Genomic DNA, 13972 nt, shown 5'->3' on the forward strand with positions numbered 1-13972 from the left:
GCAGAGTCAGTCGTGGCATGGAACAACAGGCTGCCGTCAAACAGAAGATCAAGGAGCCGCTCAGGGAACACGCCGTCCCGAAGCCAAACATGGCGATGGAGGGCGACTGAGGAAGCCATGGCCCGGCCCAGAACTTCTGAGATGTCTAAAGCGGAGAATAAAAGCAGCTAGCTCTCGGCCATCCAGAGCATGATGCTGTAAGTCCACCTGGACCGTCTCTTGGGAGGCTGAGGGTCCCAGAGACTCAGCCGAGCACCACAAACAAGAGGAGGCCCTAACCAAAACACACAAGGTGTTAAGGGCCCGCAGGGTAGTGCTGGTCAAGGCGAACATGTTGTGCCCCCAAGAACCCAGCCAGCGGGCCTCCCGGGACGGCAGAGTCAATAGTGGCAGCAGGGATAGAAAGGCGGTCCACAAAAGCGGACTGGCAGCAGAGGGGTGGAGGGAAAGGCACGCCGGGTCACGCGGCGCCGGAGGTTGCCTGTGCAGAAGGTGGTGAGGCACCGGATCCCCTGAGGCGGGACGCCTCCAAGCCCCCATCAGGGAAGAAAGGAGCGACCCCTCAAAGGGAAGTAAGATCTTCCTCTCACCAGAGCCTTGGTGGAGAACCTCCAAAAGATGGTCCAACAGAAAGTGAGAAACCGGGTCACCCATGTGCAAAATGCCCACAGCCGTGGACACCGCATGAGCAAAGGCCACAGAGGTGGAGAAAGCAGCTCCTCCGTGGGCGACGGATGCAAATTAAGGCGGCCGTCTTCGAAGCCAAGCAGGACGGGCAAGGTCCAAACCTGGTAGTTAGTGGGAACCGAAGAATGAGGGACCTGCAGCTCTTCCGACGAACACCTCTGCCTCAGGAAAGGCTGGGAGCTGCCCTTCGACGACGCAGGTGAAAAAGATACCACGCAGCGACCAGTCTCCGGGGAGGACGACACCAATATACAGCCTGCCTCCAGCGAAGACGGAGCGTCCGAAGACGAACCCGCAGCACTAATCCTGCATGGAGCCGTAGAGTCTGCCGCCTGAGGCAGAACGTCGGCACCACCCGGCGTAGCCAGACAGGGATCCCCCCAGTCACACCGCATCGGGGACTGGAGTGGAGCCGAACTGGCCTCAGGGCGGCGCCGGAGCGACGCCAACTCAACCCCCGCCGAGACAGCCACCTGCTCGGAGGAACGAGAAGGGCCTGGGGAGTGACACGAAACCTTCCGCCAGCCGCGGCCCAGAATGTGGCGGATATCGTCCGGCAACCCATGTGGCGGCGCCAGGGACGATTCAATCTCTGACTCGCACTCCGACGAGGCAGCCGCCCGTGGGGAGGGACGAGAGGGTCCGTACGTCCCTACTCAGCCACGACCCGGAGTGGGACGAGGAGGGTCCACCGACCCCTCTGGCTCCGCACTGTCCAGCCGTTGCCGGCGCCATAGCGGTGTCACCTCGGCCTTAGACAGGACCACCTTGTCAAAGGACCGAGAGGGGCTCGGGGATGCGACCCGAGCCCCAGCGACCTCCCGCGACACCATAGGGACTCGCGCCGGAGTTTGGGGCGAGGCAGAGACGCCGTGGTCTGAAGGAGGTGCCCCAGAGAAGCCGCATCCCAACAGCACCACATCCTCCAAGCCTGGATCCGAACCAGTCAGCGCCGGGGCCGAAGCCGGCGCCGCGGAGGGCCCTACGCAAGGCAAGGTATCTGCCGATGCCCCGGGGGGGGGGGGGGAGGAGGAAACGCCAGCGAGGCCTGCAAAGCCGCCACGTATATCTCAATCTAGACTCTCGACGCCCCAGCAACGGGAAACGGTGGATAGGACGACACGCGGAGCCGCATCACCCGCGGAGAACCCATGCCCCCGGCAGGCCGGAACCCAGCCCCCTGGGACAAACTGCGACACTTACCCACCGGGTAGCGACGCTCACGTGACATCAGAAAAGGGCGAGGGCGACGACCACGGTCGTATCTGCAGCCGTCCGCCGAAGCAGACCGAGGGGAGAACGTTGCCCTGGAGAGCAGTGCCGAGAGAAGTTTCATCCAGCGCTCCCGCCTCGACTTCGGCTTCAACTGTTGGCACGCCGCACAATCAGTGGTGCCGTTATCCTCCCCCAAACACCACATACAAATGAGGTGAGGGTCCGTCACCGACATAAGACGCCCACAGGGCAGAAGGTGTGGATTTTGGGGCCAGTGGCTTCTAGGGCTCTTAAAGATAATTGGAGTGGAACCTACCCTATCCTAGAAAGAAAAGGGAAGGTCACATATCTGGTGGACCTGGGCACTTGCTATAGGAAGCTGGCTCTGTTTATACTATACCAAAGTAAGGTATAGTGTGTACAGAGTCTAGAGATCCTCAAAGGTATAGCAGAGGCTAAATTAGATAATCACTAAGCTCTCTTTGTGGTAGTGGGGTTGAGCAGGTAGGCTTGTCATAAAGGTGTGTTAAGCATTTATTGAATCCACTCAATCAAGACTAATGGCACACACCCAGAGACGGAATCCAGACCAATTTATGTTTTAATTTCTAGAACCAAGCAGGACTTGGCACAGGTAAATGAAGTACGAGTTACTTACCTTCGGTAACGATGCATCTGGTAGAGACCATTCTAGCCGCAGATTCCTTCACATAGAATTATCCCCAGGCGTGAGACTGGATCCGGAAACTTTTTTGCCACAGCATCCCTGCGTGCCGGGGGCGGGCGACACCACGCTACTCCGCCCAGGCGTCGTCCGCACACGTGACATCAGCGAAGACAGCCAGGGACAACAACCCTCCAAGCCACCCAACAACGAGGGCGACCACCCACAAGGGACAAGGGCAAGCCATGGCCAGATGACACCTAATCAGGGAAAGCACTGGAAGGAAGGGGGGGGAGGGAAGGACAGGGATTGAAAGCAATCTCCCCCAAACCTGGAGTAGCCAGAGCAGCAGGGCACCGGAGCACAGGAACCCCATCCTCCAAGAACCAAGAAAGGAACAAACCGTCCCCAGACGGAGCCACCCGCCAAGAACAAGGAAGGCACTCACAGGAGACACAGCCCCCCACCGGGAGGTGAGTACCGAAGACCAACCCTAGGGTCCTCGCAGAATAGGCGAGGAAGGGCGGGCCATGAAGGAATCTGCGGCTAGAATCATCTCTACCAGATACATCGTTACTGAAGGTAAGTAACTCGTACATTTGATACAATCTACTAGCCGCAGATTCCTTCACGTAGAATAGATACCCTAGCAATACCCCCTGGGAAGGAGGGTCTGCGAAAGGACGCCACCAGCCAATACAGAACAAAGAGCTCCCAGGGGGCCATATCTGTGGACTAGGAAGAACCTCGTCCCTCGTCCCTGCCAGGCAAAAGGGACCGCCGCAAGCGGAACCCTACCGGCCCCAAGGGGAAGTGGGAGGGAAAGGAAGGCCAAAGAGGTTAGTGCACCCACAGCAGAGGAACCAAGGACAAGGGCGGAAAGGCCGAAGCACCCCACTCCCCCACAAGGCAACATAGCTTCCGTCCAATATCAAGACAGGAAAGCTGAAGAAGAAGCCTAGAGGCCCAAGAAAACGAGGGAAAAGAAGGCAAACCCACTCCAGATGGAGAGCAGCCTGCTAGCCAGAACAGTGCCTGCAGTCAAGTCGCCAGAAGCAGGAAGAAGAGAAGAAGAAGAAGAAGAAGAAGAAAAACAGCCCGAGGCCCCAGGAAGGCCGAGTAGGCAGCGCCTGGCAAGGGAGAACACAGAAGCGTCCCAGACCTCAGGACAGGAGTGGGGAAAGGAGGAGATGCCCGGGCCACTACTATGATTGGCGACACCCACAACCTCAAGGAGCAAAACCAACCTACACAACCGCCATGGAGAACAGGCAACCTAAGGCGACCAGAACACTCCAGCAGAGTGCAAGTCATATGACCTAGGGTACGATAAACCCCAAACATGGGAACCTTCTGTGGAAGAACTTCCGCAGCAGAGGAACAAACAAAAGAGCCATGGGGAAAAAACACCCCCGCGAAAGGCTTGACAAGCAGCCCAATCAAGCAGAAGGCCTAATCTCAGGGCCAAGTCTGCGCAACAATTCCAACACATAATCAACAAAAGGGCCGTCCAGCAGCCAACAATGCCAAAGGTCCAAGAAAGTCGCAATGGCCAGAAAACGCCCTCCACAATCAGAACAACCGGCCTAAGAAGGCCCAGACTCAACCCGACTCCGGAATCACGGAGGAGGGTGTTGAGGTGGAGGAGGAGGACGGAGCGCAGCCAGGAGCCAGTGGATTGTGGAGTCGGCCGGGGCATGGAACATCATACTGCCATCAAACGGAAGATCAATGGGTCGTTCTCGAATATTCTCGGGGAATACTCCATCCCGAAGCCAAGCATGGCGACGGTGAGCGATCGAGGGTACGAAAATCGTGCTCAACGAGGATAATTTACAACCAAGAAATTTTTGGGGCGAAACATATTGTGATAACGATCACCTAAGACTGGGGATACAACACAGGAAACTATTATAGACGTGTTCCACCTGTACTGGAAGTGCTTACAGAACTCAAGAGAATAAGTGTTCCTCAAATTAGGAAATCTTGTGTTTACTTTGGTCTGTGTCTGAGAAGACATCAGGAATCCAGCATACGTGCAGCTATCCAACTCTTTAAAATCTTTGATTAAAAAAAGCCTTGGGGGGGGCGTGGCTTGGAGGGCGACGATGGCGGACGTGGCTCTGTAGAGCTCCCGCCGGCCCGACTCTTATCCTGGTGAAATTATCCTTCCCCGAACCCACACTTGCCTTGCACGCATCGGCGGAGGCTGCTGGAGCTTCGGGATACCCTCCGGTGGTGCTTCCGAGGCATTTGTTCATCAGCGGGGACTGTTATTTGCGGTGAAGCCCGCCGGGCCTACCAGCCGCGTGTGACGCCGGGGCCTCGATTCCTGTGTGACCCCGGCTGCCGGCGCTGGGCCCCGGGCGGTTGGAACATCGGCGGATCCGGGGGGCGCCCTTGCTACTGTTCGGAGTGCGGACGGTGCACTCTCCTGCTGGTGCCGCTCTGTTGACGCTGCTGGGGGCCGTACGGGGAGGACTCTGCCAGTGGCCCTGTGACTCCCGGGATCGGCCGGACGGTGCGGCGGCTGACCGAGTGCCCCCACATCAACTCGGAGGAGACACACCCTGCTGCTGCAAGCCCTGTGTGGAGACCTGTGAGGTGGTCGGCCCGGGGCCTGGATCCGCGCCGTTGTTGGGGGCGCCTCGTCTTCCCGCCTGGCGGGTGGTGCAGCCTGTGGACTCTTGGCACCTTCATATTTCCGCCGCTCCGGTGGGGTGGACTGTGGCGCGTCTGCGCCTTTCTCGCCCCCCCCAACTCGGGGGCCGGAGCTGGTGGTTGTTGCGGCCGGAGGGAGCGCCGGTGCTTGGTTGCCTTCCCGCGGCGGTGAGGTGCTCTACGACCTGAGGTGAGCAGTGGCGGCTGGTGCGGACCTGCGGGGGCCCCGTGACAGTGGGGGCAGAGCCGCCCTATACCTTTGCTGCTGGGGACCCGGACTGCCATTTGGAGCCGCCGAACACTGGTTTTAGGCGCAGTGGAGGGCGGGTGCGGCGCAGTGCCCTGCAGGACTTCCAGGCCCCTTCACGTCTGGGGCGAAGGTGGCGGACGACTTTGGGATTTCTCTGGTGCCGGGACCGGCGCGCCCGGACCCTTCCAGGCGGCGAGGCAAGCTGGAGCAGCGAACGGCCTAGTGCCGATCTGATAAGCCGGGACCTCAATTTTGGCGCTGCCGGACCGGAGAGCTCGTCCTGGGGTCTGCGGCGCCATTTTCTGACCGCGATCCGGGGCTGTCTGCTGCGGGAGTGCCACCTCGGGCTCCCCTGCCCTTCCTCGTAGTGCGAGCGAGGAGGGCCAGTGCCTGGTGAGCGCTTTGGAGAACCTGCGACCTACCTGGCCTTGGCGGAGCCGGGGCCTCGAGTTTGGTGGCCTCTACCCGGAGTCACCGACGCTGATCCTTGGACCGGAGGTGTAGGAACATAGGAGCCACGAAGGCCCTGATCGGGGGCCTGAGTGGTGGACTTCCGTGAGGGGCGACCCTCTTGCAGGTGCGTGTTGCCCGGCCGTCTCTGCTGCTGCCATGACCAGAGGTGGAGGTGGCGCGGCCGCCGCTAAAACGGGACCTATCGACAAATTCACTGGCCCTGGAGGGGGTGCTGGAGGAGGCCAGAATGCTGGACCGGACAATGCTGCGCTGCTGACGGCCATTACGCAGTCCCGCGACATGCTGGACGCAAAGATTGGCGCGGTGGGTGCCGATGTGATGCTGTTGCGTCAGGACCTTCGCAATGCGGTTGCCCGCATCACCGAAACGGAGACCAGGGTCACGACGGTGGAGGGGGACGTGGGCGCTCTCAAGAAGAGAGTTGCTGACCTGGAACAGACTCAGCGTGGCCTAGCGCTTCGTGTGGAGGACGCTGAAGGACGGGCGCGACGGAACAACCTGCGCTTTATTGGCTTTCCGGAGGACTGTGAGAAGGGGCATATGGACACCTTCCTATCCCAGTGGCTGGAGAGCTGGCTGCCCCCGGACGCCCTGTCGCGCTGCTTCGTGGTGGAGCGTGCACACCGCGCCTTGATGCAGAAGCCGCCGACTGGGGAACGGCTCGCCCGATCATCGCACGGATCCTCAACTTCCATGATAGGGATGTCATTCTCCGCGAGGCACGGCTTAAAGACACTCTGCTCTATGATAATCATAAGATCATGATTTTCCCAGACTATACCAAGCTGGTCCAGCAGCAGAGACATTCCTTCCTGGAGGCCAAGGCCAAGCTGCGCGGCCTGAAAATTCAATACTCGCTGCTCTACCCGGCCCGCCTCCGGGTGATCTTCAACTCTAAGACCCATTTCTTCGATACTCCGGAGGCCGTCTTCAGGTGGACGGATGAGGCGGTCAGACTACGGCCACACGCCCAGCCGGGGTTGAATTCCGGCTCCTCACGCAGCTCATCTCAGGAGTGGGGGGATCAGCCAGGCAGAGGAAGACGACATCGCAAATCCCGCTCGCGACGACGGTCCCTGTCCCGGGACCCCCTTCTGGGGGACACGCCACATGCTGCGGACACGTCTGATAAGGACGTCTGATCATCGTTGGCTGGCCACCGACTGAATGCCTTTCTTCTGTGATCTTACACCGTGGCGGCTGAACTTCGCTTGGTGGAACTATCATTGGCTGGTGCAGTATTACCATGTTCTTTGGCGGAGATGTGGGACCCTTGCGGCCTACTGTTTCTATGTGCTACACTGCCTTTAGCCTGGCTGTGTGTTTGATGGGGTTCGGGGCACGCTATATGGGCTGCCTCCTCCTATTGGGACTAGGGGGTGGTTTTTGGGAGTGTGTCTAGTTGGTTGAGGGGGGGCTAGTTGGGATCCATTGGCATGCTTGACTTTCGGCACTATGTTTTGGGCCTGGAGTACCGTATGCCGCGACAGATGCTTCATTGTTTTTTGAGGTATTGGGGTGGGGGAGGGGGGAGCTGGGGTGTGGGGTTTGGGGTTGTGTTGTGTGGGGTGCACGTGTTCTTTGTGATCTTTGCAATTGGGGTGTGGGTGGTCTGGGTGGGGTGTGGGTGGTCTGGGTCGGGTGCTGGGGAGTGCGGGGATTCCCTATTCATGACAATGGCTGATGTTCCAAATCTAGCATCTCCTGGCGCTTCCATGCGCATTCTGAGCTGGAATGTTCGGGGGCTCCTGGACAAGATTAAGCGGGGGGCTGTGCTTCGCTGGGCAAAAAGGGACCTTGCGGATATACTCCTCCTTCAGGAAACGCACATGTTGGGCACTAAGGCACTGAGTCTGCAGCGGTTTGGCTTCCACCAGGTGTTCCATGCCGGATTTACTAGGGGCTCGAGGGGGGTGGCCATTCTTGTCCACAGACGGCTGGCCTACACTCATGAGCGTCAGTGGCTTGATCCCCAGGGCCGATTTGTGTTTATACAGGGGACGATCGGTGTAGAGCCTGTGGTGTTTGGTAGTGTGTATGCCCCTCCCCCGCTGCAATGGGCCCTGGCGGAGCGCTTGTTTGCCCTGTGGACTGAGCTCCCCCGTTCCCTGGCTGTGATTGGTGGCGATTGGAATGATGTGGTGGACGTGGCATTGGACAGGCAGAGAGGACTGGGGGCTGTATCTGTGGCTTCCCCTACACGGTTGAGTGCTATGATTGATGGCCTAGGATGGGTGGATGTTTGGCGACACCTGCATGCAGCGCGGCGGGAATACACTTATGTCTCGGCTGTGCATGGCTCCCTTTCGCGCCTTGATTGTGTGTTTGTGCCGGGGGCTTTCCTTGACAGGGTGAAGGGGGCGGCGATCCGGCCTCGCGGGCTGTCTGACCACTCCCCTGTGGCAGTCCTAATTGATCTTTGTAAGGCGGGCCAACCATTTCGATGGCGGATGTCTACGTGGCACTTGCAGCGTCCGGACTACTCCCAGCATTTGCGTGGCGCGATTGCCCATTATTGGCAGGACAATCTTGCGGTAGGGGTGGACGCGGTGACAGTCTGGGAAGCTATGAAGCCCGTCCTGCGGGGTGTTGATATTGCCTGGTGCGCTTCTGCCCGTCGGACTCGGCGGAGTGGCATTGTGGCCGCTGCGGCGCAGGTGGAGGTGCTAGAGGCAAGACACAGGGAAACGGCCGATGATATTACACTGCGGCTCCTCCTACAGGCACAGCGGTCTTACTCCTCTGCCTTATTGGACGAGGCTCGCCAGGCGTGGCTGGCTACGCGTAGTAGGGTGTACCAGTGGGGCGATAAGTCTTGCACCATGCTCCACAGGCTTTGTCAGCAGTCCTTGCAGCCAGTCACTTTGCCGGGGTTGGTCGACGGCGCCGGGGTAGCGATAACGGATCCTGCGGTACTGGCGGCGAGCTTTGCGCACTATTATGGGCGTCAATATGCCTCTCGGGAGGACATGGCCCCCGGACGGCATTGGAGGATACCTTGCGGCGATCCCCCCGCATGCTCTCTCTGATGAGGTGCGCGATGCCTTGGATCTCCCACTGACGGCGGAGGAACTGGGCGACGCACTGGGTCAGCTCAACGCGGGCAAGGCGCCTGGGCCGAGTGGGTTCCCCAGTGAATTCGATAGGAAGTTTCATTTGCAGCTCGGTCCCCACTACAGGCAGGCGCTGGAACTGGCGAGGGAGCGTGGCAGCCTCCCCCCGGACTGGCGCCACGCCGAAATTGTGGTATTCCAGAAGCCTGGCAGACCCCCCGATCGCCATGAGTCCTATCGTCCTATATCCCTCATTAACTTTGAGGCTAAGCTCCTGGCCAAGGCGCTCGCGAACCGCCTGCTTCCTCACATCTCGGCCCTTGTTCACCCGGACCAGGCGGGCTTCATGCCGCATAGAGCGACGAGACACAACATTCGGCGGGCGCAGGCCGCAATTGACACGGTCGGGTCTTTGGGGGATCAGGCGGCGCTTCTGCTGGCGGATATTGATAGTGCCTTTGATTCGGTCAGCTGGACCTATCTTTTTGCTCTTCTGCCACTACTGAACTTGGGCCCGGTCTTTGTCTCCTATGTTAGGTTGCTTTATACAGATGTCACGGCTTCGGTGCGGGTCTCAGGGGCGATCTCCGCTCGGTTTCCTGTGTCCAGGGGTACGCGTCAGGGGTGCCCCCTCTCCCCGTACCTATTTGCACTGGCTATGGAGCCGTTGGCCGCCCGGGTGCGCCGAGATGAAATTTATCGAGGCTTTGTGTGGGGGACGGACCACTCGGACCGCATAGCTTTGTATGCGGATGACGTCCTCTTCTTCATGACAGATTTGCAGCGTACGGGCCCCCGTGTCCTTGAGTTGATGCAGGAGTTTGGTCAGGCGTCGGGGCTCTTTCTTAATCCGCGTAAATCGACCCTGTGGATGTTGGGAGGTGACTCGGCCTGCTGTTCGTGGGCTGCGTCCCTTAGGGTGGCTGCTGATGGCGTGAAGTATTTGGGCGTTTTCCTCTCGACTTCGGCCTCGGTAGCGTGGGATCGGAATGTCCAGCCGGTGTGGGATCGGGTCCAGATGGACGTCAAGACGTGGACGCGTATGCCCCTTAACATTTATGGTCGGTCGGCCATCTTCAAGATGGTGGCCCTACCTCGACTTCTCTACCAACTGCAGAACCATCCATTCCGGATCGACTCAAGGTGGTTCCGCAGTGTTAACTCGGTGCTGGGTCGGTTTCTATGGGCTGGGGGTGCTTCCAGAGTCGCGCTGGCACATGCTTTCTTTCTACTTACTGCGGCGGTTTGGCGTCCGCGGATCTGCTATCTTACTATCAAGCCTCCCACCTCCTGGTGCTTAACGAGTGGTGGTACGGGGGCCGTAGTGATCCGGCCTATGCCCTGGAGCACTCTCTGATGGATGGCGCCTCCCTACACACCTTATTGTATTCGGCCAGACGGAGGAAATTGTTACCGAGAGTCACTCAGGTGGTCTTTGCGATCTGGCGACAAGCCTTACATCGTGTGGGTTGGTGGGGTAGGCTAACGGCCGAGACCCCGTTGTGGCGTAATGGCTTGCTTCCGGCGATGTCGGCCCCCTGGATGAGGATGACTGGCGTGAGGCTCTTGAATCTCCCCGTGGTACTGCCATAGCCATTCGTCTTCGTTTTATCCAATTCAAATACCTTCACAGGGCGTATTATACTAGGGATCGTTTGTGGCGGGCGGGCCTGATAGCCGCCCCGGAGTGTCTGAGGTGCGGTACTGAAAGGGGGACGCTTTTCCACACCGTGTGGTCCTGTGAGCGACTGACTAGATTCTGGGCTGGGGTTTGGGACTGCCTGTCAGAGATGTTGGGTTGGGACCTGCCCCGTACCCCTAGGCTGGGCCTTCTCCATGTCCTGGAGGGCGTTGGGGGTAACGTCTACAAACGACACCTGCTGCTGTTGGGTCTGGTGGTGGCCAAGCGGGACTTGGCACAGGCCTGGAAGAGCGACCGGGCCCCCCCGCTGGGTGTGTGGAAGGCAGGTTTGGACTTTCTTATGGGCCTGGAGCTGCCGGTCTTTGAAGCCCGGGGGTGCCCACGCAAACACTACAAAATCTGGAAGCGGTGGGCGGACTACAGGGGCCTGATGCTTGACCCCCCGATAGACATTGATGATGTCCCGTCTCCTGATGTGGATCCTGTACCCTAGACTGTTAGCCCACACTGCCATTGCTGTACATCTCATGTTTCTAAGTTGATCACGTGCACCGGGGTTTGGGTGGGATAAGGGGTGGGTAGTTGGGGCTGGGTGGGGTGAGGGGGGATTGTTGGGGTATGTCATTTTTGAAACTTTGGGTTCACTGCCATGCTCTTACACGTGAATCATTGACAGTCTCCTCCTGATTGTGGAGGGCTGTACCGAATTCTGCTTGAACTCTTAATAAAAATGGTTTTGGAAAAAAAAGCCTTGGGGAAGTCACCTGATGTGATGAAACACGTGTCGGCTGTTGCGAATTTGGGTCAAGATCAGACAGTGACAATCATCATCTTAAGAACAGTATCTTCAATATTTATGTATTCTAGGGGCAATGATTTTTTCTTGATCTTGTTTTTGTAATACTGTAATGAATCAAACAATATTTTTCTATATTAAAATGTACGGTTTTTGTATGAACTCAACTCTGTCTTCTTACCAGTGACATTCTGATACCACTCAATGTAGCTTGTTTTGGTTTATTGACAAACGAATGGTGTTTACCTTTGAGTGCCGGGATATCTGTTAGTCTCAAAATATACAGGCAGTCTGATCATGTGAAAGAGAGCATCTAAGCTGAAGTAAGCAATATGCTGGAACTGAGAATCATTGAGACATCTGAGAGCCCCTGGGCCAGCCCAGCTGTTTTAGTCCCCAAATCTCATACCCAGGGTTGTAAGAAAGAGATTAGGTTCTGTGTGGACTATAGGGGGCCTCAATGCTGTGACCAAAACCGATGCACACCCAATTCCTAGAGCAGATGAACTGATTAACAGGTTGGTAGCAGTCAAGTATCTGAGTACCTTTAGTCTCACATCAAGATACTGGCAGATAGGTCTGACTCCAGAATCAAATGAAAAATCCATATTTTCCACCCCAGATGGGCATTATCAGTTCACTGTGATGCCCTTTGTATTGAAAAATGCACCTGCCACTTATTAGAGGTTGATGAACAAAGTCTTTGCTTGATTGGAATTGTTTAGTGCAGCTTATCTGGCAGATATTGTGGTCTCTAGCTCCACCTGGCAGTATCACCTGATCCATTGTAAGAGGGATGGGTGGAAGTATTGACAAGGAGGCAGCTGTTTTTTCTCAATGATAATTTATTTATGCTCCAGTTATCAAAATAAACAATGATGAGGATGATTCTCCTGCTTCACACACATAAGAAGATGACTGTGTGATCATAATATAAGTAGATGCTGACCTCTGACCTAGAGGTGCATTACCCTTGTGCACTCAATGACAATGTATACCATACAAACAGTCAATTTGTTCCGAAAGTTTTTTTTTAAATATTTTGAATTTTTCTATCTTGCTTGGTTATTTTCATCCGTGTTGTGTGATCACAATTATTCTTCTCTTTTCTTCCTTTTCTAAGGGACTTCCACGAGGTGCTACTGATCCGGAGTCTTGGGAAAAGAGAATAGCAGTGGTATGTATGATGATGTAGGTGCTTCTACTCTGTCTCTTCACCGTGCCCACATGTGCGCAAACACAAAAAAAGAAAAGTGCTGAAATTCTGTTTTAATCTTATACGGTGTAGTTCTACATATGCTGGGGTGACATTTCCTGACAGTAGGCTACTTAACTCCTGGTAGGGGTTTTTCCTTTGAGGACGGGGGTAGAGGAGAAGGTCGGTGAAAGAAAACCAGGATAGTAAAGAACCAACAGCATTAATATGGAGGGTGGTGTTTTTTTCTATGCCTCTCCCCTTTAACAGAAAATAAATCGAATATACCTTTATAAGGGCCGTACTGCTCCTTCCTCTGAAGCTAGTACTATTAGGTGGTGCCGACAGCCCTCGTTTGTGTCGGGTGTGGGGGGAAGAGAGCAAGAGGAACAGAATGAAGAGTTCCTCTAAAACACAACCACACACAAACACAGTCCCAATACCAAACAAATGGTCGCCCTCCCCGAGTAATCTCCTCCCTCCATCCACTTTAAAATACCCAACCCCTGTTATCAGGACTCACCCGCTACGCCTGAACTCTCCGGAGTAGCAGCGGACTGCCAGAGTCCCCAGTGGTAACCACTGATCCTCGCTCCAGACCTCCACGCCATACTCCTGTTCTGTGGCATCCTCTCCAGTGTCCTGGGTCTCGGCACGCTCCTCCAAGGGCAACAGGCTTCTCTCCTCTTCCGGTCTCTCGCTTCCTGGTGTGCGCCGACCTCATGGCCATGAGGAACCGCTCGATCTCCTCCGGCGTCGCGTGAGGCCCAGGAACCGGAGGGTATGAGGCCGGACGCGGCACCTGTGACTCCGACGGAGCCGCGTGGGCGGTGTCACCTGAACCCCCGGCCGCGTTGCACGAGCGTCGGGGGGAGTTAGAAGAGCGATGACGTCTCTTCGACTTCTTGTGCTTACCTGACTACTTCGACCCGGAGGAGTGACGTCGACTCCCGGAGCTATGATGGCTCCGCTCCCGCGCCCGGTCCCTCGACCTCCGGCCGGACCGGGACCTCTCTTGGCGCGGGGCCGACTGCCGGAGTTCGAGCCGCTTACGGGACCACTCCAGTCTAGCCTTCGTAGTCAGGGCCCGGCAGTCGGAACAGGCCTTGTCGTCGAGGTCAACGCCGAGACAGTAGAGACACCGACGGTGAGGGTCGGTGACCGACATCCGTCGGTCGCAATCCTCACAGGGCTTGAAACCTGGCATCCCTACCGGCACCGTTCGGAGTCGAAGACTTCGAAAAGAAAGAACAAAAGATCAAAAAGTTATAGTCAAAAAGTGACTAAGGTACCACTTTTTTCGGATATGCGCTGCTGGCGCGGAAAAAAGAAGAA

General features: G+C 56.9%; 1 protein-coding gene across 2 annotated transcripts in view; it reads right to left on the minus strand.

Annotated features, from left to right (window-relative positions):
• XRN1 (5'-3' exoribonuclease 1) overlaps positions 1-13972 on the minus strand; it is a 1049234-nt gene that overhangs the window by 140271 nt on the left and 894991 nt on the right. The window lies entirely within an intron of this gene.

This window comes from Lissotriton helveticus, chromosome 11, assembly GCF_964261635.1.
Source record: "Lissotriton helveticus chromosome 11, aLisHel1.1, whole genome shotgun sequence".
In the NCBI taxonomy this organism is placed as follows: domain Eukaryota; kingdom Metazoa; phylum Chordata; class Amphibia; order Caudata; family Salamandridae; genus Lissotriton; species Lissotriton helveticus.